Source organism: Thalassophryne amazonica, chromosome 23, assembly GCF_902500255.1.
Source record: "Thalassophryne amazonica chromosome 23, fThaAma1.1, whole genome shotgun sequence".
Taxonomy (NCBI): Eukaryota; Metazoa; Chordata; class Actinopteri; order Batrachoidiformes; family Batrachoididae; genus Thalassophryne; species Thalassophryne amazonica.
The window spans coordinates 5216904-5238929 of record NC_047125.1 but is presented as its reverse complement, the minus strand read 5'-3'; the positions used below and the strand labels follow the sequence as shown (position 1 = coordinate 5238929).

Below are 22026 nucleotides of genomic sequence, written 5' to 3'. Positions count from 1 at the left end.
TCACACCACATGTGATGGTCCCGTCATGAAAAGTACATTTTTGTGGCAAGGTCACAAAAAAAAAAAAAAAAAAAAAACCTGTGAGAGTGGGTTGGTCTAGGCAATTCATTTAAATTAAATAATTAACTTTTCATAATGCCATCACGAACTGCCGTGAGACTGCTGCTCAAACAGTGTGAACCGTACTTAGACACTCCTTATACTGGGGACAATAAAAGGCCACCTTAAAATGTAAAATTTCATCACAAGTCACCATGACACAGATGTTGCAAATGTGGAACGTGAAGAGAAAAATGCATAGTTAATTAATTATTTGGGTCATTTATATTAAGATGTTAGTTGGTAGTGTGTTGGAAATACCAAATGTGAAATTGTGAACTGAATGTTTCACTCAGTCAAGACGATGAGTGACAGCGAGAGCGAGAAATTAATTATGCTGTTCTGAATATGAATATATCTGAATATGAATCTGAATATATGTTTTTTTTTTAAATCACATAATTTATGTTTTGCATTCATTTTTCGCTATTGTTCCTGACTTGTGCATCCAAAGCTTTTACTAAGGCTTGATGTTCTGCCAACCTCCCACCCAGTTGTTTATCTCCAACATTGTATTTTCTTTTAAAGTAACTGACTTTTAAAGGAGGATCCTTTTAGAATTTTGGTCTCCCATAAATGTTGTCATTTGGGAGATCTCTGCTTTTTGATGGCTGATTTTCTGCTGTAATGTCTTTCTCCATCATGGCACAGTTTTCCTCTTCCCAAGTGTGGTTCCTCTTCTCTCCAAATATGCTGGTGCTAATTTACTAGATAACTCACAGTTTAACTTGGTCAGTCTTCTTGTCTCTTCAATTTTGATGGCAAATTCTTTTTCTAATCCCCACTGCTTTGGGTCTGAATACAATTGTGTATCGTTTTGTGTTTGGGATGGTGAATGACTCCTGATTTGTTGGGGTGGTGAATAACTCCTTCTTTTGTGTGAGAGGCTGTCTGGTTCTGGTATTCTTTGCCAAATATGTGTTTGCTGACGAGGGTTATTTTTGGTGATGCAATGGTCTGTGTGACAGGATATACAGTGAGGCAAATAAGTAATTGATCTTGATTTTTCAAGTTTTCCCATCTACAAAGAATGGATAGGTCTGTAATTTTTATCGTAGGTCCACTTCAACTGTGAGCAACAGAATCTTTAAAAAAATGACATTGTATTATTTTTAAATAATTAATTTGCATTCTATTGCATGAAATAAATATTTGATCACCTACCAACCAGCAAGAATTCTGTCTCTCACAGACCTGTTAGTTTTTCTTTAAGAAGCCCTCTTATTCTGCACTCTTTACCTGTATTAATTGCACCTGTTTGAACTCGTGACCTGTAGAAAAGACACCTGTCACACACTAAATCAATCACACTCCAACCTGTCCACCATAGCCAAGACCAAAGAGCTGTATAAGGACACCAGTGTAGCACCACTGTAGACCTGCACAAGGCGTAGACTGGGATGGACTACAGGACAACAGGCAAGTAGCTTGGTGAGAAGACAACAACTGTTGGCATAATTATTAGAAAATGGAAGAAACACAAGATGACTGTCAATCTTCCTCGGTCTGGGGCTGCATGAAAGATAAAATGGAAGAAACACAAGATGACTGTCAATCTTCCTCGGTCTGGGGCTGCATGAAAGATAAGCCTTGTGGGGTAAGGATGATTCTGAGCAAGCCCAGAACTACATGGGAGGATCTAGTCAAGAGCCTGAAAAGAGCTGGGACCACAGTTAAAGATTACATTAGTAACACATGACGCCGTCAGGGTTTAAAATCCTGCAGGGCAGCAAGGTCCCCCTGCTCAAGCCAGCACATGTCCAGGCCCATTTAAAGTTCACCAGTGACCATCTGGATGATCAAGAGGAGGCATGGTCAGATGAGACCAAAATAGAGCTTTTTGGTATCAACTCCACTCGCCGTGTTTGAAGGATGCGAACAACCCCAAGAACACTGTCCCAACCATGAAGTATGGGAGTTGAAACATCATTTTTGGGGGTCATTTTCTGCAAAGGGGACAGAACGACTGCACCATATTGAAGCGAGGATGGACAGGATCATGTATCGTGAGATTTTGGCAAACAGCCTCCTTCCCTCAGTAAGAGCATTGAAGATAGGTCGTGGCCAAACACACAGCCAGAGCAACTAAGGAGGGGCTCCGTAAGAAGCATTTCAAGGTCCTGGAGTGGCCGAGCCAGTCTCCAGACCTGAACTCAATAGAAAATCTTTGGAGGGAGCTGAAACTCCAAACCTGAAAGATCTGGAGAAGACCTGTATGGAGGAGTGGACCAAAATCCCTGCTGCATTGTGCAAAATTGGTCAAGAACTACAGGAAACATCTGACCTCTGGAACTGCAAACAAAGGTTTCTGTACCAAATATTAAGGTCTCTTTTTCTATTGTATCAAATATTTATTTCATGCAAGAAAATACAAATTAATTATTTTACAATCATTCAATGTGATTTTCTGATTTATTTATTTTTTTAGATTCTGTCTCTTACTGTTGAAGTATACCTACGATAAAAAGTACAGCCCCTTCATTCTTTGTAGGTGGGAAAACTGGACTTACTTTACTCACTGTAAGTTGTCCTTGACCATTTGGTCAATTTCATCTTGCATCGCTTGCATTTCCTCATCCATGAAGTGTTTTTGTGTGACAAAATTGTGTCTGGGTGATGAGTTGCCCTCTTACTATGTCGTGCTTACATGGGCAGCGGCACTGGAACATCTTCTGCATATTTCTCTCTGGTTGGTGAATTTCACTTTGGCATATTCTATTGCCTACATCAGTACCCACTATTCCTCCCTCTTCCAATTACTTTCAAACTCCACTCGTTTCCCTTCTTCTAGTTACCTGTGATCATTCATTGCATTTTCTTGGGCTTCTTCTTTTATATTTCTAATTTTTCTGCTTTTAAATATTTTGGATTTGAGGGGCAACTGATTGGAGGTTTGCAGTTGTGGTGTCTTCTTTCTTCTGTGATCTTTTATCCTTTCCTGAAATAGTGCCTATTTTTTTCCTGCCTCACTTCTCTTGAGTAAGCAAAGCAGCGCAAGATCTTTTTCTTCTCCTCAATTGACAAATTTACAGTGTTGTAGTTTGGGCTCATTTCTTTTGGCCCTTTAAGGCTGTTGTTGCTGGGGTCCAGGATCAGTACTTTGGTGATCTAGTGGGTTATTCAGCTGAGTGTTGGCACAGGAGAGATGTCTCCCTGCAGCACTGGCAGAAGTTGTGTGAATTATCATATGTCTGTTCAGGTGGTTCTTTTGTCGAAATCTTTGACCACATTCAGAACAGCCATACGGTTTTTGTCCTGTATGAATTATTATGTGTCTGTCCAGGTTGCTCTTTAGTCCAAATCTTCGACCACATTCAGAACAGCCAAACTGTTTTTGTCCTGTATGAATTATTATGTGTCTGTTCAGGTTGCTCTTTAGTCCAAATCTTCGACCACATTCAGAACAGCGAAATTGTTTTTGTCCCGTATGAATTATCATGTGTGTGTTTAGACCTCTCTTTCGTCCAAATGTTTGACCACACTCAGAACAGCCAAATGGTTTTCTTCCTGTATGAATTATCATGTGTGTATCCAGGTGGCTCTTTAGTCCAAATCTTCGACCACATTCAGAACATCCAAATGGTTTTTGTCCTGTATGAGTTATCATGTGTGTATTGAGACTTCGCTTTCGTCCAAATCTTTGACCACATTCAGAACAGCCAAATGGTTTTTGCCCTGTATGAATAATCATGTGCTTGTTCAGGTTGCCCTTTAGTCCAAATCTCTGACCACACTCAGAACAGCCAAATGGTTTTTGTCCTGTATGAATTATCATGTGTGTGTCCAGACTTCTCTTTCGTCCAAATCTTCGACCACATTCAGAACAGCCAAATGGCTTTTGTCCTGTATGAATTATCATGTGTGTTTTCAGACTGCTCTTTCGTCCAAAACTTTGACCACATTCAGAACAGCCAAATTGTTTTTGTCCTGTATGAACTGTCCTGTGTTTGTTCATAGTTCCGTTCCGTTTCTGTTTTTTACCCCGATCAGGACAGCTAAATGGTTTTCTGCTTGCTTGCCTCTCCTTTTGTTGCTCTGAGTTGTTCATGTGACCAGATGCGTTTCCATATTTAGAGCAATTAAATTCTTTCTCAGCAATGTTGCAATTGCTTGAAATAACAACATTGGTATTTTTCTGACAGTTAAAACTTGACTGAAGTTCTCTGGTCTGTTTCCAGTCATAACTGTCATCAGTCTCAGTTCCAGAACTGTCTGAACTCCTGCCACTGGTATCTGGTTGTAAATGACTGTTTGGACCTGAGGTGCTGGCTGGTTGTGGTCCTCCATCGTCCTCTCCATCAGCTTCTGCTGTCAGTGTTCTGTGTAAAGATGAGCAGCTGGCTACAGGCTCAGCCTCTGTGCTCTCATCACTTCGGCTTTGATGAAGCTGTGATGACTCTTGTTTTTCATCATCATTTTCACTCTTCACAGGGACGGCAGTGAAACCAAACTTGGTGAGATCTGCCTCCTCCAGCTGCTGAAGCTGTTCTCCCTGCTGACTTATCCACAGCTTCTCTTCTTTAATGTCCTCCTGGTCAACATTCAGATTACATTCTTCTTGTTCAGGGAGAATTTCTTCTTTCATCACCAACAATGGCTGGATGTCTGCAAAGAAACAAATTAACAATAAATGTTACAACAACACTCTGCTACTTAACATAAAGTAGCAGAGTGGTGAGTTTGACCTGATGACAGTAAGTTATTGCACTGATGGAACTGATCAAGTGGAAATGTACATCAGGAGGGTTTGTTTTACATTTCACAAATACTTTAACTGGATTCCAACATAATGCTAATATTCATGAAATATGACATGAACACATCTACAGTGACATTACAACTTATGTATTAAAAATATAGGAGCAAACAGAAAATTCCCCAGAATTTTTTAGTATAGCAGTGCTGTTGGGAACTATCAACGCGCGCAATGCTTCCACTCAGGGTCCTATCCGACCTAGTGTCCTGATGTCCAAAGACAATGAAAATCTTTTAGTGCTGTTTCTGGTCTGATTCTGTGCTGAATTGTTGATTAGTTAAATTAACCTAAACTGTTTGTGTTTCATTGACACACTGTATGTTATGAATACTTCCCTTACCAAAAAGTAGTATATGCAAGTATGTTTCAAGTATACTTCTAGTTTACTTTTTATATACTTATCAGTACTATTTTTTGGTAAGGGTTATTTAAAAGAAAAACGAATGCACAGAAAAACAATTTAAACTGTGGGAGATTCTAGACTTTTTTTTCTTTTACACATTTCCGCTGCATAATTTTCAATTTGAAAAGTTTGAATTCCCATGTCACAATATCAACAAGCTGGGGGCATTCACTGTGAAAATCTCACCTTGTCCTTGTGATTCAAAATTTGACACCCCTCTATACTGTCAAAAAATAAAATAAAAACAGAAAAACCAAAAGGTCCAGCTTTCCTCCCCAAGTTAGCAGGTGCATTTCTGGGAAACGTCTTTTACTCTGCATTTGTCGGCATTTCTCAGTGTGTGATGTACATTTTAGGAAAAGCAGAAACATCCCGATGGCTGACAGACAGTGAAACGAACACTGCTTCGTCCGATAACAAAGCTTGTGAGCTTTCATTCGAAAGTGAAGGCTCAGATTTACAGAGGCTGTACAGAAAGACGGGAGGCGACACACTTCACCCCAAAACTCTTAATCTTAGTCTGTCAGATTTTGGATTCTAATGTGTGGTGACGCTACTGTTTGTGACTCTATTGTTTGACTCTTTTTTAGTCCCGCCATGGACTTGCATGCAGAATGTCTCCATAACGCTGATTTTTTGGTGGAGCGGACTTTGGAAATCACAAGTGGATGACTGTTCAGGTTGTTTTTTTTTTCTTCTCAGTGAAGCTGGTAGGGTTTTTCTTTATTTTACTTTGAGTGTCTGTCTTGATGTGAGACTGAATGGAGCAACATGCACTGCACTCACACAATGTGCATGCTCAGTTTTTGCACAGTGGAAAGCGGCTGCTCGTTTTTCCATGACTGCGTCAAAATTAACATCTCACTTAAAAAAAAGAGTCATCATAACACGTTATCACACTTATGTAAATTTTGTAATTAATCTGTGGTTCCGTTTTTAATGTTAGCAGCATTCAAGTGCACGTTGAGACGTTTTCCTTGAAGAAAAAAAAAATGTTTGAGGCAAAGGCTTCGTTTAATGCTGTAGTCCATACGCCAGGCCTGTATGTGGCGCTGTAACGCTCCCACAAAAAAACAGGAAGAAGACAGTAGAGCATGCGCATAAACAATATAACAAAGCCTCACACTGAGTGACATAAAGCCTTTAAAGGGAAAGAACGTCAGCACTGATCATCTGAAATGGACGTATTGCGCACTTAAAGTGAAGCAGTGTGTTTGCATTTTTTTTGATCCACAGTTTGATCCACTGGCTGCTCTCCACCTCCACAGATGAAGCGAAAGGACGCTCATTTTAAGTGAATCATGTTTAACTATTCAAAAAATGCCTTTATTTGGATTTGCTAAGAGTATTTCTCAACAGGCTGCTCAGTTGATTTATCAGTGCAGCTTATGTGGAAACGCTGCACTCCACAGCCATTTTTCACAGGCTGTGCTCACCTTCACATGCAGCCTGTCCACAGACTGAGGATTTCACAGACCATCTGCGCTTATGGTTCGGGAACGCTCCAAAACTCATGACATGAAAAAAATAAATAATTACCCAGGGAAACAGAGAGAGTGGGGACACCCTAAACTTCAAAACCACAGCTCGTGTCAAAAGGTTGTCTGCTTTGGTCTATATATATATATATATATATATATAATCTGAATTCAATTTATTTCATTTATATCGCGCTAAATCAATCACAACAAAGTTTCCCCAAGGCCCTTCACACAAGTAAGGTCTAACCTTACCAACCCCCAGAACAAGCACACAGGCGACAGTGGTAAGTAAAAACTCGCTCTGATGATTTGAGGAAGAAACCTCAAGCAGACCGGACTCAAAGGGGTGATCCTCTGCTTGGGCCATACTATGGACACAATAAACAATACGAATATACAGGAAATTTTGGGAGTCTATGCTGGTGCACAGGATGGGAAGCTTGCAGAAGAAGACACCCACTCCCATCTCTGGATGGAGCCGCACCTCAAACAGAGAAAAAACAGAATCAGGCGGCAGAAAGACAACAAATACAGTAAAATCTGTCAGCATTAAGCAATTAGCCCTAACCTTCACTAAAAGACCCAGACGTTAGATAAATTTGAGACCGTGACCCGTTTTTTTTTTTTTTTTTTTACTAATAAATTACTTTAAAATGTGAGAAAGCATAGTAGTGATGAGACATGAAAAACAAGGAAAAAGAAAAGAACAAGGCACTAAATATAGAAATGAATAAGAATAAACCTGGTTGGAATTTAGCGGTGAATTTTGGGTTCACAAATTATTGTTATTTTATTAAGAAAATTAAACAAAGAAAGCGACTTTGCATCACTGACAGCAAAAACCATCAGAACTCTTCAAGGTTCACTTATTTGGGTCCTTTGAATTGGGTATAGAGAAAAGGATTGGTCCAGTTCCTGGTCTGCCTTTTGACTTCTTTAATTGACCTGCATCGAGGTAAACCCACTGGGTGTTCCCAAATGACCACTGGCCTGTGGAATGCTTAGTTAGTTTCCCATTGGAAACCAAACTTGATGGTTCATGGTTTCGTACAAGTTAGTTCACCGACCGAGTGAAGGATAAAGATTTTGGTGTTTGCTATCAAAAATGCTCCAGCAGCTTTCAAAACCTGTGGAAGATCAATTTAAGAGCCAGTTTTTATAAGAATCCAATACGGCCACCAGGCTGCCACCTGCCTGGTGGCCAAATAGGAACTAAACTACAAAAATAAACAGTCAAATAACCATATATCTCATGAACCATTTGTCCTATTCTCATCAAATTTTTGTACATTTTTCACAAGAACCAAACCTTGCTGTTGTTTCTTTTTCCTAACTACAGCAACTATATAAGAGGTTTTACAATAAAATTCAAAGTCTGCCCACACTGCACTCAAATGTACAGAGGGCCCTTTACCCTGTTATGGGAGCAAATTCTGCAACTTTTTTGAAAATTGGAGGAAGTTGCCAATTTACCATATTTGGCCTCTCCGTGAAGTGGTCCAACAAAAACTGAGCAAAAAAGGTCAATACCAAAACCCGCCACAAGACTCTCTTTCCCACTGAAACTAGAGATGCTGAGTGACAATATGAGCTATATTTAATCACTTTTAGCTTAGGGCACATGGAGAAATCACTTTATGAAAAAGTGGTAATTTAGCATTTTGGCGGCAAAATGTCCCTATACTTGTGCACCCAAAGTCAGTCAGCCACCAAATTTTCAGCAAAATCAAAGTAAAAGGTACTAATCTATCATCACATGCATAAAAGACCTTGGCTGACTAAGGGCGCAGGCCACACCGACGCTGTGAAAGTTTGCACAATTACAAAAAAAAAAGTAATTTACACCGCCACCTATGGGCTGCGCCCTGAGACAGCCACCAAAATTTTCACATTTTTGGAAAATCCATACCCAATAGACTTGCACTAATGAAAATAAATTTGGCTCACTCAGGGCGCACGGAAATATTTGAAAACCTAAATTTTGTGATTTTGCCATATTGGCTCATTTTGACCACAAATTTCCAGGACCCCCTAAAAAAAGCAGACCCTATCAATGATACAAAATGTGATTTTTGTTCATTTCTAACATATATCTACCCATAAAAAAATGGGACAAATCTGAAGGGGTCGCCACCTGCTTGACTTATAAAAACTGGCTCTTAAAGTCTTTGTAAAAAATTAGAAAAGTTCAAGGCTTTGTTAAGAAAGGTATGGAGAAAAATTAAAGTTCGCGAAAACACTTGGCACTGAGTGGAAAATGAAAAATTGGGAGACTGGCAATTCACTCAATTTGTAAATCTCAGCTAGGAAGTTGTCTTCAAAATGCAGAGGTCTTGACTCGCGACTTAAAACTTATTAAAAACTGGTTCATCAAACAATGAAAATTACAGAACAAAAAGTAACAACGAAAGAAACAAAACAAATGCAACAAGCTGAGACTAAAGACTTTGAAAATGTTGAAGAGCATGGAAGATTTGATTAGATTTTTTTTCCACAGGGACACCCCAAAAAATAGCGTACAAGTACATGTACTGTTTTGATGAAGGCGTGCATTTCCGCATTTCCAAAATGCCACAAGAAATTACCAAAAAATAAATAAATAAATATACTTAATTTTTTTTTTTTCACCAAAACATCAAATCTAGGCTTGCATCTTAGATGTACCTTCTAGCAAATTGTAGTTGAACTTTCAGGTCTTCTTTTAAGAAAATACTCCTCTATACCACTTCATTATGAAGCTGTATAACTTGGAATGCAAAATATTCTCATATAAAAACAACAAAAATGATTATAATACACACATATATATATATATATATATATATATATGTATAAATAAGATGTGGTATCGTAATGGTAGATATCCAAATTTAGGTATCGGGATTGTATCGGAAGTGAAAAAAATGTTGATCGGTGCGTCCTTACTTGAAAGGTGAAGATATGTTATTTTAACACCCCACCCCACTCCAAAATATAGCAAAGTGCCTAACTTGTTGGAGGAACGGGGGGGGGGGGGGGGGGGCTGATTTCACTCACATATTTTGGGATTGCCCAAAGATTTAGTTTAGTGGAAATGTGTACAAAATAAGGAGAGTCGTAGGTATTGAACTAAATCTTGATATTACCTAAGAGTCGCTCTTGACAGTAAGAAAATAGATAATGTGCAGGTGATGCCACAGATCATGTGACATGTGCTCATGCAGTCATACTGGACAGCAACTTCCGCACTGCATGATCAGCATATGATTGAACCTTATGTTTAGCAAGTGTGCTTTTTCGCTTTATTTACGACTGTTTACACAAATTATACCAACATGATGTTTCATTACTATGCATACAATTACATGAGCCATCAAAAGAAGGGCTTGTGCAATCATTTTCCCGCTGATAAAGACCATGTGAAAAGTGACATTTTTAAAGTTCTCCCTTGCATCTTTATGCAGTTTTTCTGGATTATGCTTTTTTCTGGATTAATTTGTCCCTCAACGAGCTCTTCTTTCTACAACCATCAACCTCCAATCCAAAGCTAAGGTGTACAGCTTCCTCCACAAATTGGGGGTCATTTGAGAGACTTTTTTTGGACTCCATGTTGTGAAGCTGGCCATATTTGCGGACTTTTCTGCCAAATGTATTTGATCCATGATCGAAATGTAATCAGTGTGCACAAGGCAAAAACTTTTAAAATATGACAGGAAAGTAAGGCATGAAAGCAGAAAAGTAACAAAATTACAGCCTTTTGCGGTGTCTGATTTGTTTAGCAGGTGCACATCAGACTGTGGGTCCCATGTCTGAGCACGATTTGAAAAAAATTAACGGCTGGCCTGTTAATAAAGGAAATACAGTACCCACTTTCCTTGAATCAGTGAGTGTCAGTGCTGAACTTTAATTTCATACTTCTGTTACTGTGCACGTCCAGAACTGCTCTGTCCAGTATATGGAGGGGTTTTTAATGAAAATGCATTGCAGTCGGACAGGACATTTTGTCCGATGTGAGCAAAAATCCATGATACAAAATCCGTTATATGGAGTGTCTATTACATGGAAAACCATACAAAACACTGGGACTTTTGGCCAGTGAGTGGAAATATTCGGTTTCTATGATGACAGTTTAGGTGAGTTTTACTACTCTGGCTTTTACTACATTGATGTCATCAGTAACTCGACTGATGATCACATTCTGCACCCATCTAGCCGCGAAGAAGCTGGTGGCATTCAAACTTTTATGTGCCTTCAGGGCTTCTCCTGTGTAGGGTGATGGAGTGTTGATAAAGTAGCTGAAAATATCTGGATACCGCATGTCTGGCTTCCTCTCAAAATCGATAAAATTGGTGAACTTCTTGAGAGAAATATTGTAGGGATCCACATTGATTCTCTGTATTTTCTCTAAATACCGCTTCTGATGTTCAGGAGCATGTGCTTTAGCTATACTGCACAAATTAGCTTGGCCATCCACTGATGATCCAGGACTGGACATGTTATGGTGTACACGGAGCTTGCCGTACAGTATGGCTGCGTACACAAAACCGCGTGTTGCGTGTGACATCACTGCACACATCTATTGATTACAACCTTCTGGACGAGGCCACAACCCCCAGACATCATGCAATGGAGAACAAGATTTAAAAAAAAAAAAGGTTTAGATTATGGAAAAAAATCACAACAATAAAACAGCTGAAACCAGAAACATTTGAGACAAGATAGAAACCAATAGCACAAATGATAATATGGGTCTTAGTGGGGTGGGTGTGACTTAATGTACATCTTCATGTATTCTATTTGTATGAAATAAATACAAAGTTAAACATCCAGCCCTTTACCTCTTTTGTCTTCTTCTTTTAAATGACACACTTCTTCCTGGTCTGTGATCATTCCTTCATCAGCAGGTGTTAGCTGTAGTTTCAACATGTCCCTCAGCTGCTGGACTTCAGACATGTTTGTAGAAGGACTTCGAAATGCACAAAAGAAAGAGAGAGTCAATGATCAAGTGGAGGAAAGACTAAAAGCAGGCTGATTTAATCATCTGCTGCTGCTCTGCTGCCCAGGCTGACACAACACCGAAATGTCCCTGTGCTGAGACAGACATCCTAAAGCAGGAGACACCAACCCTGATCCCAGAGATCATCTGATGTGCATGTTTCCCTTGCATGCCAGCTGATTAGAGAGAGATGATATTAATGTCCATAAGATGTTTGTTTAAATTAAACTAAGTAATCCTTTCGGCTGCCCCCTTGTTTTTCACTCTGGGTCACCACAGCAGATTCACTGTGGATATTTATGTTGAATTGGCACACGTTTTACACCAGGTGCCCTTCCTGACACATTACAGCTCCACATTACATGGAGAAATCAGGAGAGGTGGGGTTTGAACCAGGAACCTTCTGCAATGAAACCAAACACCCTAACCACTTGACCACCATCGCTGTGATTTAGAATCTTTGGGTGAAACCATGGTGTTGGGGTCAGAGTTCAGCAGTTTGGAGTCATGATGTTGATACATGAGCTTCACAATTTATGAACTGTGTGCATAGTTTCATTTTTGTATGTATAAAATGAGGAATAACTGTAATCAATAGTATCGATTTATTGGTTTCATCAAACCATCACCAACCTGAACTGTCCTTCATTTATCATCATAAAGTACAGTTTGTCTTATTAATTTCTGATGACATTTGGTGTTCAGTCAAAATCAGAACTCCAACACAAACTAACAGCTATCATTTGGATGTGGTGGAGTTGGTCTGAAATAAAGTTTGTGGACAAACCTGCTCTGAATCAGCGAACTTCAGGCTTGAAAACAGCTTCCAGCACGTTGACTAGTTTCTTCTCTTCTTTAAATCCACTCGTTTCTTCTTGCTGCTCTGCGATCTGTTTGTTTCTACCAACTCAAATATCTCAACATTAGCAGCAGTTAGCCGCTGTTTCAACAACCTTCTCAGCTCTTCCACCCTTTCGCGCTAACTTCACCTTTTCTTCTTCTTCCCGTTTACTGTCGACCTTTGTGCTTCTGGGGCTCTTCAAAAAACATATTCGAGAATCACAGTGAAGTTTGATCTGTTCAGAGAAGAGTTTCCAGCGTCTCCAGCTAACTAGCTTTAGCCTCGGACGGCAACAGGAAACAGTTCTTCTTCGTTGGATTCTTCTACTTCTTCTATGGAATTTTTTAGCGGTTTGCAAACCGGTGCATTACTGCCACCAAATGTGACGGAGTGGAACATTAAGGGAGTCTGACGTATGTTATGGTAATGAAGCAATGGGGAGCAAGGGAGGGGGAGAAAAAAAAGTGGAGGAAATTACACTGTGCTATATTCTGATCAATAACACTGTTCCCTTTAAATATGCCAATACATGCCTCCAAGCTGGTGGTGTAAGTGTAGAAAAAGAAAGTAATCTGTCCAATGTTAAACATTTCTGTCCTAGTGTACTGACATTGTCTAATAGAATTCGTCTTTGGCTGTTGTGTGCTTGGCACTTCAGTAATACGTCCTCAACAGTCTCCCTTCTGCTGTGTGCTGCTTATCAAGCTTTAAAATGAAAACTGTCACCCTGAGAGTGATTGGTATCTTGCCAAAAGGTGAACAAAAGAGGCTACCAGGAGTCAGGACCCCCATGAAGAGGGACTGACAGGCAATGGAATATAATATATTCCTGCCAAATCTGGAGGCAAAAAGCACAAATTGCAACCAGCAAAGGTTTTTTTTTTGGGGGGGGGGGGGGGGGGGGGGGGTTAGTATTTGACTTTGACAGATAGTATTTTACCTTGACCTTTGACCTCGACATTGACCATTGTGTGTCTGAAATGTATCTCTGTAAGACTGCTACATGTGATATTACAAGAGTCTGCAATGATAATTTAAAGGCTTTATCACACCCTTTAAAAAAATCTAAATTTTGTGATGACGTCATCAAATGGCATCATAATTTAAAAACTTTATATTCTGGATGCTCTCATCATGCCCTTTAATTTGATGTATTACACGACCTGTGTTGCTGTAATCTGAGGCTTGACCTAATTTAGGTGACCTTTGACCTCAAGGAAAACCCTGAAGTTCAAGGTTAATCACTTATCCCAGGTAATGAATAATGGACAAGGCCTATCACTATGTCTATGCCACATTTGTTGGAAACATTTAAAAAATTGCAACTAGGAAAGTTGTTTTGTTGAATTTAGTGTTTGACCTTGCTGTGATCTTGACCTTTGGCCTTCAGCTTGATTCTTTTGTGTGCTGAAAGGTATCTTGCTAGGGCTGCTACATGTGAAGCTGCAAAAGACTGCAATGTAAACTGTGTGTTGCACAGTGAGTTAACGAAACCCTTAAAAATCTAAATTTGGTATGTTTTTTGCATGATGACATCATCAGTTGACAACATAACCTAAAACCTTTGCTATATTCTGGATCCCCTCATCAAGCCCTTTAATTTGATGTATTACACGACATGTTTTGTTGTAATCTGAAGGATGACCTTATTTAGGTGATCTTTGACCTCAAGTGAAACCCTGAAGGTCAAGGTCAATCACTTATCCCAGGTAATAACTTATGTGCACGTCCTATCACTATGTTCATCCCAAATATGGAGGCAAAATCTCAAAAATTGCCACCAGGAAAGTTATTTGTTAAATTTTGTATTTGGCCTTGCTGTGATCTTGACCTTTGACCTGGCGCTTGATTCTTTTGTGTGCTGAAAGGTACCTTGCTTGGGCTGCAATATTTGAAGTTGCAAGAGTCTGCAATGTAAACTGTGTGCTGCACAGCAAGTTAAATGTGAAAAATGTAATGATTACAAAAAACAAACAAATGAAAGCTGTCACCCTGAGAGTGACTGGTATCTTGCCAAAGATGAACAGAGACTACCATGAGTAACAACCACCATGAAGAGGGACTGCCAAATTTGGAGGCAAAAAAAAAAGCACAAATTGGGAGCAGCAATATTTTTTTTGTGATTTTAGTGTTTGACTTTCTGTGACCTTGACCTTTGACCTTGAGTTTGGTCCTTATGTGTGCTGAAATGTATGTCGATAGGACTGCTATATGTGAACTTACAAGAGTCTGTAATGATGATTTTGTTGTATGGCTGGGGGGGCCTGGCTGCCTTTTTGTTTCTGTCTTTTGTCCTGTCTTTTGTTTTTCCTTCCAGGTGGCTTGTATTTGGGACTGAGTGGCTGTGTAGCTGAGTTTATCAGGACCTCACCCTGATCACCTGAGGCTGATCACCTGAGGCTCGTCAGGACTCACAGCTGTGGTGCATCTACATGGATTGGAACATGGTGGCATTTAAGTCTGGAGTACACAGTGTGTATTTGCCAGAGACACGACCTTGTGACCAGACGGGTGAGATCGTCGTCTCGAGAGCCATCTCATCATCAGTGGATGCAGAGAACGTCCAGGTTTGATGCATGGTCTGTGAAAGAGGAGGGGGTGAGGTCTCACGCTCGTCAGCACACTTCCTGAGGTACGTTAGATTTTGTGACTAACATTTATACAGTCAGTAAATGTGGTGTCCCTCACACCTTATTATATTGAGCTGTATGTAGTTGTTTAATCAGCTTCCACTGCAGTGGAGTTTTGTGAACAGGGTGTTCCATGCCTGCAGGGTGGGAAGCTGATTAGTAATTAAGCCAGGAAGTGTTTGCTGTTTGTACACCTTTGAGCGGTCCCTCTGTGTGTAGAGTGTGGACTCACATGATGATTTCTTCTTTCACAGACTCGGTTTGTCGCGGCCACCTGGGGGGTGTCGGCGGGGTCCTGGGGTCCGAACTGGTTCTGGCTCCGGACCATTTTGTGCTGCTGGGAGAACACCGCAAATCCGCCACGCCAGACCGCGCACTTATTTGTTTGTATTTTTTCACATCACTGTTATGTTTATTAAACTCTGTTATCCTTTGTACCGTGCTCTGCTTATTTTATACTGGGTCCTTCAAACGCTGGTCGGTTCTCCGGGCTGCGTCCGACACATAACAGATTTACCCGCTTTGTCAAACCATTAAATAATCTAAATTTTGCATGCTTTTTTGCATGATGACATCATCAAATGGCATCATAACATAAAACTTTGCTATATTGTGGATCCCTCCATCATGCCTTTAATTTTATGTATTACACGTTTTGCTGTAATCTGAAGTTTGACCCAATTTAGGTGACATTTGACCTAAAGCAAAACCCTGAAGGTCAAGGTCAATCACTTGTCCCAGGTAATGGTTGGTGGACAAGGCCTATCAATGTGTCCATGCCAAATTTGGAGGCAAAATTTTACAAATTGCAACCAGGAAAGTTATTTTGTTGAATTTAGCATTTGACCTTGCTGTGACCTTGACCTTTGACCTGGGGTTTGATCTTTTTGTGAGCTGAAAGGTACCTTGCTGAGGCTGTTATATGTAAAGTTGCAAGTGCCTGCAATGTAAACTGTGTGCTACACAGCGAGTTAAAGGTGAAAAAAGCAATGATTACAAGCATAAACAAACAAACAAAAAACAAACATACATACTGATGAACATATCTTGCAAAACTTTGTTTTGGCAAGATAACAATGGAATAAGTGGGAGAATGTCGAACTGGATTATGGATTTTTTTTGAAGAAGAAGAGAATCACATTGGAGTAGCCCACTTTAGGATTTATCCAATGGACAATGGAGTTCCACAAGGGAGTGTGTGCAGTCTCTTACTGTTTAACATCAGGATTAATGATACTTTCTTAGAGATACAGTAGATGTTAGTCTTGGAAGGTCTTTGCATACAAATGATGGTGCATTGTGGATTAAAGGCAAAGGCAACATGCTGTGCTTATTGGGAAAACAACCTTCAGGTGGCTGTCAGCACAATGGAGAGATGGGGCAATAAGTTGGATTTCTGTTTTACTGTGGATAAAACACAGGCTAGATTTTTCTCCAAAAATGCAATAATCCATCAATTCCAATTAATCTTTTTGGGGCAGTCAGTTAAGCAAGTTCAAATGGTGCAGTTTATGGGTGTCTGGATGGATTGTAAATTGACCTTTGGAGGTTATGTCCAGAGAGTTGTCACAAGATGTAAATATAACACAATGCTAAAATATCTTCGGCCGTATGAACATGTAATCAATAAAAGAGTGTGTAGAAAGAATGTGACCTTCTGACCCCTTAGAAGAGGTCAAGGTTAGCCATGTTTGACCTTGTCCAAGGTCTGTGTCCCAAGAATGCTCCATGTGAATTTGAAGACCCTGGCAGTCATAGGAATGGACTTATGCTGAGCACAGACAGACGGACAGATGGATGCAAAGTCTTTGCACGACTATGCGATGGCCAGATTTTGTCATTGGGTAAATAGGCAGCAAATATAATGAGGTGTTTGGTGAGAAGCAGTAGCTGTGTAACTAGTATGAAGTCTCTGAAGCAAATCTATGCTGCCATAATAAGATCTGCCTTAGGTTATGCATGTATTGTATAAAGCTCAGCCGCAAAATCTCATCTACAAAAACTTGACGTGATACAAGCTCAGGCCCTATGTGCATGTTGGGGAGCTTTCAAGACATCATCAATCCCAGCTCTTTAGGTAGAGGTTGGAGAATTACCTTTGACCTTTAGGTGTCTCCATTGGAAAACATGAAACCGGTCAATGTTTGAGATGCACCAGAAGGAAGACTCTTGAACATGTGTTACAGGAGTGACAAGCATATAACAGACAAAGAAGAATTCTAGTAGACAGTGTCAGAACTCTAGGACAGAACAGTTTAAGACTTCATGGATTACTTTTTTCCTACAGTTACACCATCAGCTTGGAGGTTTGTATTGGCATACAATACCTCCAGGGAACAGGGCTATTCAAGAGAATATTTTGTACAGTGTAATTTCCTCCACCTTTTTTTTAATCTCCCTCCACATTTCCTCATTTGCTCCACACACTAACAGTTGGTGGCGATAATGCATCTTGTCAGTTTGCAAACCACCAAAAACACGACAGAAGAAGAAGTATCCAACAAAGAAGAACTTTTCTGTAGAGGTGGGCGATACTGGGAATTTTGGTATTGATCCGATACCAAGTAAATACAAGCCCAGTATCGGCGATACCGATACTGATACTTTTTTATATTTAAGCTTCATAGATCCAAAGGATCCAAAAGACTTAGGATAGAATTTTGCCAAATATTGTACGTTATTATCACAATCAACATTTTTGTTTAAAAAAATATCACTCAACACAACTTAAAACAAAATCTCCTGAGGTAGAAGGCTGACAAACGACAATACAAGGGTGCGCTGCTCCGTGTTGTGTGACACAGCGCAGCGCTGCTCTTACAGACAGAGAGTAGACTTTGATGAATCTGTGTGTGCAGCAGTCAGTGCATGTGGGAGAGGAAAAAAGCTTGAGTATCGATCTTTTGTACAAGAGGATCATTCAATATCAATACCAGCATTGGTATTGATATTATCAATATTAGGATCGATCCGCCCACCTCTACTGGATGTTGTTTTCAAGCCTGAAGTTCGCTGATCCAGAGCAGGTTTGTCCACTAAACGTTATTTCAGACCAACTCCACCACATCCAAATGATAGCTGTTAGTTTGTGTTGGAGTTTTTATTATAGACTGAACACCAAATATCACCAAAAATAAATAAGACAAACTGTACTTTATGATGATAAATGAAGGACAGTTCAGCTTGGTGATGGACTGATGAAGCCGATCAATCGATACTATCAATTACAGTTTTTCCTCATTTTATCCACACAGAAATGGAACTCTGAAGCTCGTATCAACATCATGACTTCAAGCTGCTGAACTCTGAGCACAACACCATGGTTTCACTCAAAGACTAAATCACAGTGATGCAAACCTCTGAACATAAAAGGCATCATCAATTTGTTCACTTTGTTGTAGAAACACTGAGCTTCAAAATGCAGCACCCTGATAACCACTTAGAATCAGAAGACAATTTATCCTGATGGAAACTACACAGATAAACAGAGATACAAGTCGACAAGAAGAGCAGGAGACTGGATAAGAAAAATAACCATCGTAAGTTTTTTCATCTTCTCTCTTTCTGCTCACGGTCAACACAGCAGATCTGATATGTATCTGCTAGGCATGTGAATCTCATCACTAACAGCGATTTGATATGCACCTCGATACACTACCAGCGATACGATACATATAGAAATACATGATAACACTGATGGTACAATGCGATACGATCCACCCCTGTTCCCAATTCGATGCGATTTGATGTGTATTTGATGGCTATTCAATTCCTCATAATGCAATACGATGGGATTTGGTGTGACACGATTAATGATGGGTATTGATAAGATTTTATCTTTATTGATGCCATTATCGATTCCGCTTATCGATCCAATTCTTTATCAATTCCCTTATCAATACCTCTTGTGAATTTTCTGTGTACTAAAAGTAGGCCTTAGATGTTTTCTATGTCAGCAACATTTTATTGAGTCTTAAAGGAAATAAATATGAAATTATCCACTGGATCCTTGCTCTGGACATAAACAGAGATAAGCAAAATCTGTAGTTTTTGTCAAAAACATTTCCTTTCAGATATTAATGGCATAAATATAACTCCATAGACTCTGAGCTGAGCTCTTGCAGCCGGCTGCAGGTCAGGATGTTGAATCGATGCACTCGCATCATGCATGTTTGTATCTAGATACCTATTCGTATCGACTAATCTCCACATGCCTAGTGTCTGCATGTTGATTTGGCACAAATTTTACACAGGATGCCCTTCGTGACACAAGTCCACATGACATGGAGAATGGGCACAGGTGGTCTTGAATCTCTGACCTCCTGGTTTGGAAACAAGTGCACTAACCCCCACATCATCCATCTATTTTCTATATCCTCTTACACCATTTGGGGGTCGGGGGGTGCTGAAGCCTATCCCAGCAATCATAGAGCCTGAGGCAGGGTGCGGGATGCCAGTCTGTCACAGGGATGTTAGTCTAACAAACATATTCACACCCGCATGCACTCCTGCAGTCAATTTAAAGTTTCCACCTAACCTGCATGTCTTTGGATGTGGGAGGAACCTGGAGGGAACCCAGGCAGACATGGAGAGAACATTGTTGTGTGTGGGCCGCTGAAGAGGAGGTACTGCTGGCCCATCACCACCAGAGGGCGCCCTGCCTGGAGTGCGGGCTCCAGGCACCAGAGGGCGCCGCCGCCTGATGAGAGCAGCCAGGATGACAGCTGTCACCCATTACTGGACACAGCTGACTTCACTCAGTACGGAGGTATATCAGCAGGACAGCGTCTCCACCTCAGTGCCGAGATATCACCTTGAGTTTAAGGTAATCACCTCTGCAACAGATACTGTATCTTTGTGACGATACTTTATAAACTTTTCAGGACAGCGGAAGGCCAAGTGTTCGGATAAGTACTCACCTTTCCTGCTTCAGTGTGACAAGAGGTGGAGGCGGCTTTGCCCCTCTCATCTACTGGGTGCGGTCGCATCCCAACCTGTGTGTTTGTGTTCTTTCCCGCCAGCAGTACCGGATCCGACGAGCGGAGGCAGTGGCCACCTGGGAATTCGGGACTTGGCGGTTCCAGTACTTCTGGGTTTCGGTGGCAGAGGAGATCTGGATGGTTCCGGTTCAACTAGGACGGACGTCTCCTACCTTCGGGCCTGCCCACAAGACACCAGCAGATTTCGGCTTACAAATTGCTAATTGTTGTATCAGTTGTGCTATTTTCACAACAGTAAAACTTGTTCTTACTTTTCTCCATTGTCCGTTCATTGCGCCCCCTGTTGTGGGTCCGTGTACCTACACTTTCACAACAGGATATCTCGGCCAGCGTCATGGATCCCGAGGGGCGTCAACCGGCTGTTGAACGGCCACTGGAAGACCAAGACGTGGCGGAGGCTTCGGGAGGGGTAATCGGTGAGTTGCAGCGGATCCTCACCGCTTTCACCTCTCGGATCAATTTAATGACCGAGCAACACGTTCTCCTAAACCGCAGGGTGGAGGCTCTCGCCGCACAAGTGGAGGCACGCCCTTCGGGCGCCGCTGCGGCTCTCCCTCCCGAGGACCCTGCGCGCGAAAGTAACGTTCCACTGGTCGTTCAACGGTCCCTCCCTCCGTCCCCAGAAGCATACATAAGCCCTCCAGAACCGTACGGAGGCTGTGTGGAGACGTGCGCGGACTTTCTTATGCAGTGTTCGCTCGTCTTCGCTCAGCGTCCCGTGATGTACGCGACTGATGCTAGCAAAGTAGCTTATGTGATAAACCTGCTTCACGGGGAGGCACGCGCTTGGGCTACAGCGCTCTGGGAGCAGAACTCTCGGCTCCTTCATACATACGATGGGTTTGTACGGGAGCTCAGAACGGTGTTCGATCATCCCAACAGAGGAGAGTCCGCTTCAACCGCACTACTGTCCATGCGACAGGGACGTCGGAGCGCAGCTGCCTATGCAGTCGCCTTCCGCATCGCGGCGGCGAGATCCGGCTGGAATAGCACTGCCCTCCGCGCTGCCTTTGTAAACGGACTGTCTCTGGTCCTAAAAGAGCACCTGGTGGCTAAGGACGAACCGCGAGATTTAGATGGGCTCATTGATCTAGTCATACGACTCGACAACCGGTTAGAAGAACGCCGTCGGGAACGAGGCGAAGGGCGTGGCCAGGCACGCGTCGTCCCTCTCCCTTCCGGGTCCGATCGAGCTCCGCCCTCCCCACGCTCCTCTGTTCCTGCGCTCCGTGCGCTTACGGTTCCCCCTGCTGACGAAGCTATGGACACGAGCAGGGCAACATTTAGGGCACCTGGAGCACAAAGGAGGCGGGCCCACGGAGCTTGTTATGTTTGTGGCTCGAGTGAGCATATGGCAAACGACTGCCCCGAGCGGTTAAACTCCAACGCCCGCCCTTAGAGACTGGGCCAGGGGTGGGCCAAAACATTCACGTGGGACACACCCACATTGCTACACGACTCCCAGTCACAATCCTGTATGAGGATTCGACCCTGAAGGCCCCAGCACTGGTGGACACGGGCTCTGAGGGGAATCTGCTTGACAGCAGATGGGCCAGGGAGATAGGGCTCCCTCTGGTGGCTCTTACCTCGCCTGTGCAGGTTCGAGCACTAGATGGCTCCCTACTCCCACCAATCACGCATAAGACACCTCCAGTAACTCTGGTGGTGTCAGGTAACCACCGGGAGGTGATCGAGTTCTTCGTGACTCAGGCCACCTCCCGTGTGGTTTTAGGGTTTCCATGGATGCTTAAGCACAATCCCCGGATTGATTGGCCGTCCGGGGTAGTGGTGCAGTGGAGCGAAACCTGCCATCGGGAGTGTCTCGGTTCCTCGGTTCCTCC

At 41.8% G+C, this 22026-nt stretch overlaps 1 protein-coding gene and 2 long non-coding RNA genes across 3 annotated transcripts in view; 1 reads left to right on the top strand and 2 right to left on the bottom strand.

Moving 5' to 3' along the window:
• LOC117504910 overlaps positions 1–4368 on the top strand; it is a 360669-nt gene extending 356301 nt beyond the window's left edge. Inside the window, exon 4 of the long non-coding RNA XR_004558969.1 lies at positions 4174–4368. This is a non-coding gene — a long non-coding RNA (uncharacterized LOC117504910). The remainder of the gene's footprint in view (positions 1–4173) is intronic.
• The window catches only part of LOC117504818, a 3434143-nt gene that overhangs the window by 670594 nt on the left and 2741523 nt on the right, over positions 1–22026 (bottom strand). The window lies entirely within an intron of this gene.
• Positions 4623–12558, bottom strand: LOC117504887. Its single transcript, XR_004558946.1, has 2 exons — positions 12502–12558; positions 4623–4704 (listed from the first exon to the last, which is right to left on the bottom strand). It is a non-coding gene; the product is annotated as an uncharacterized LOC117504887 (long non-coding RNA).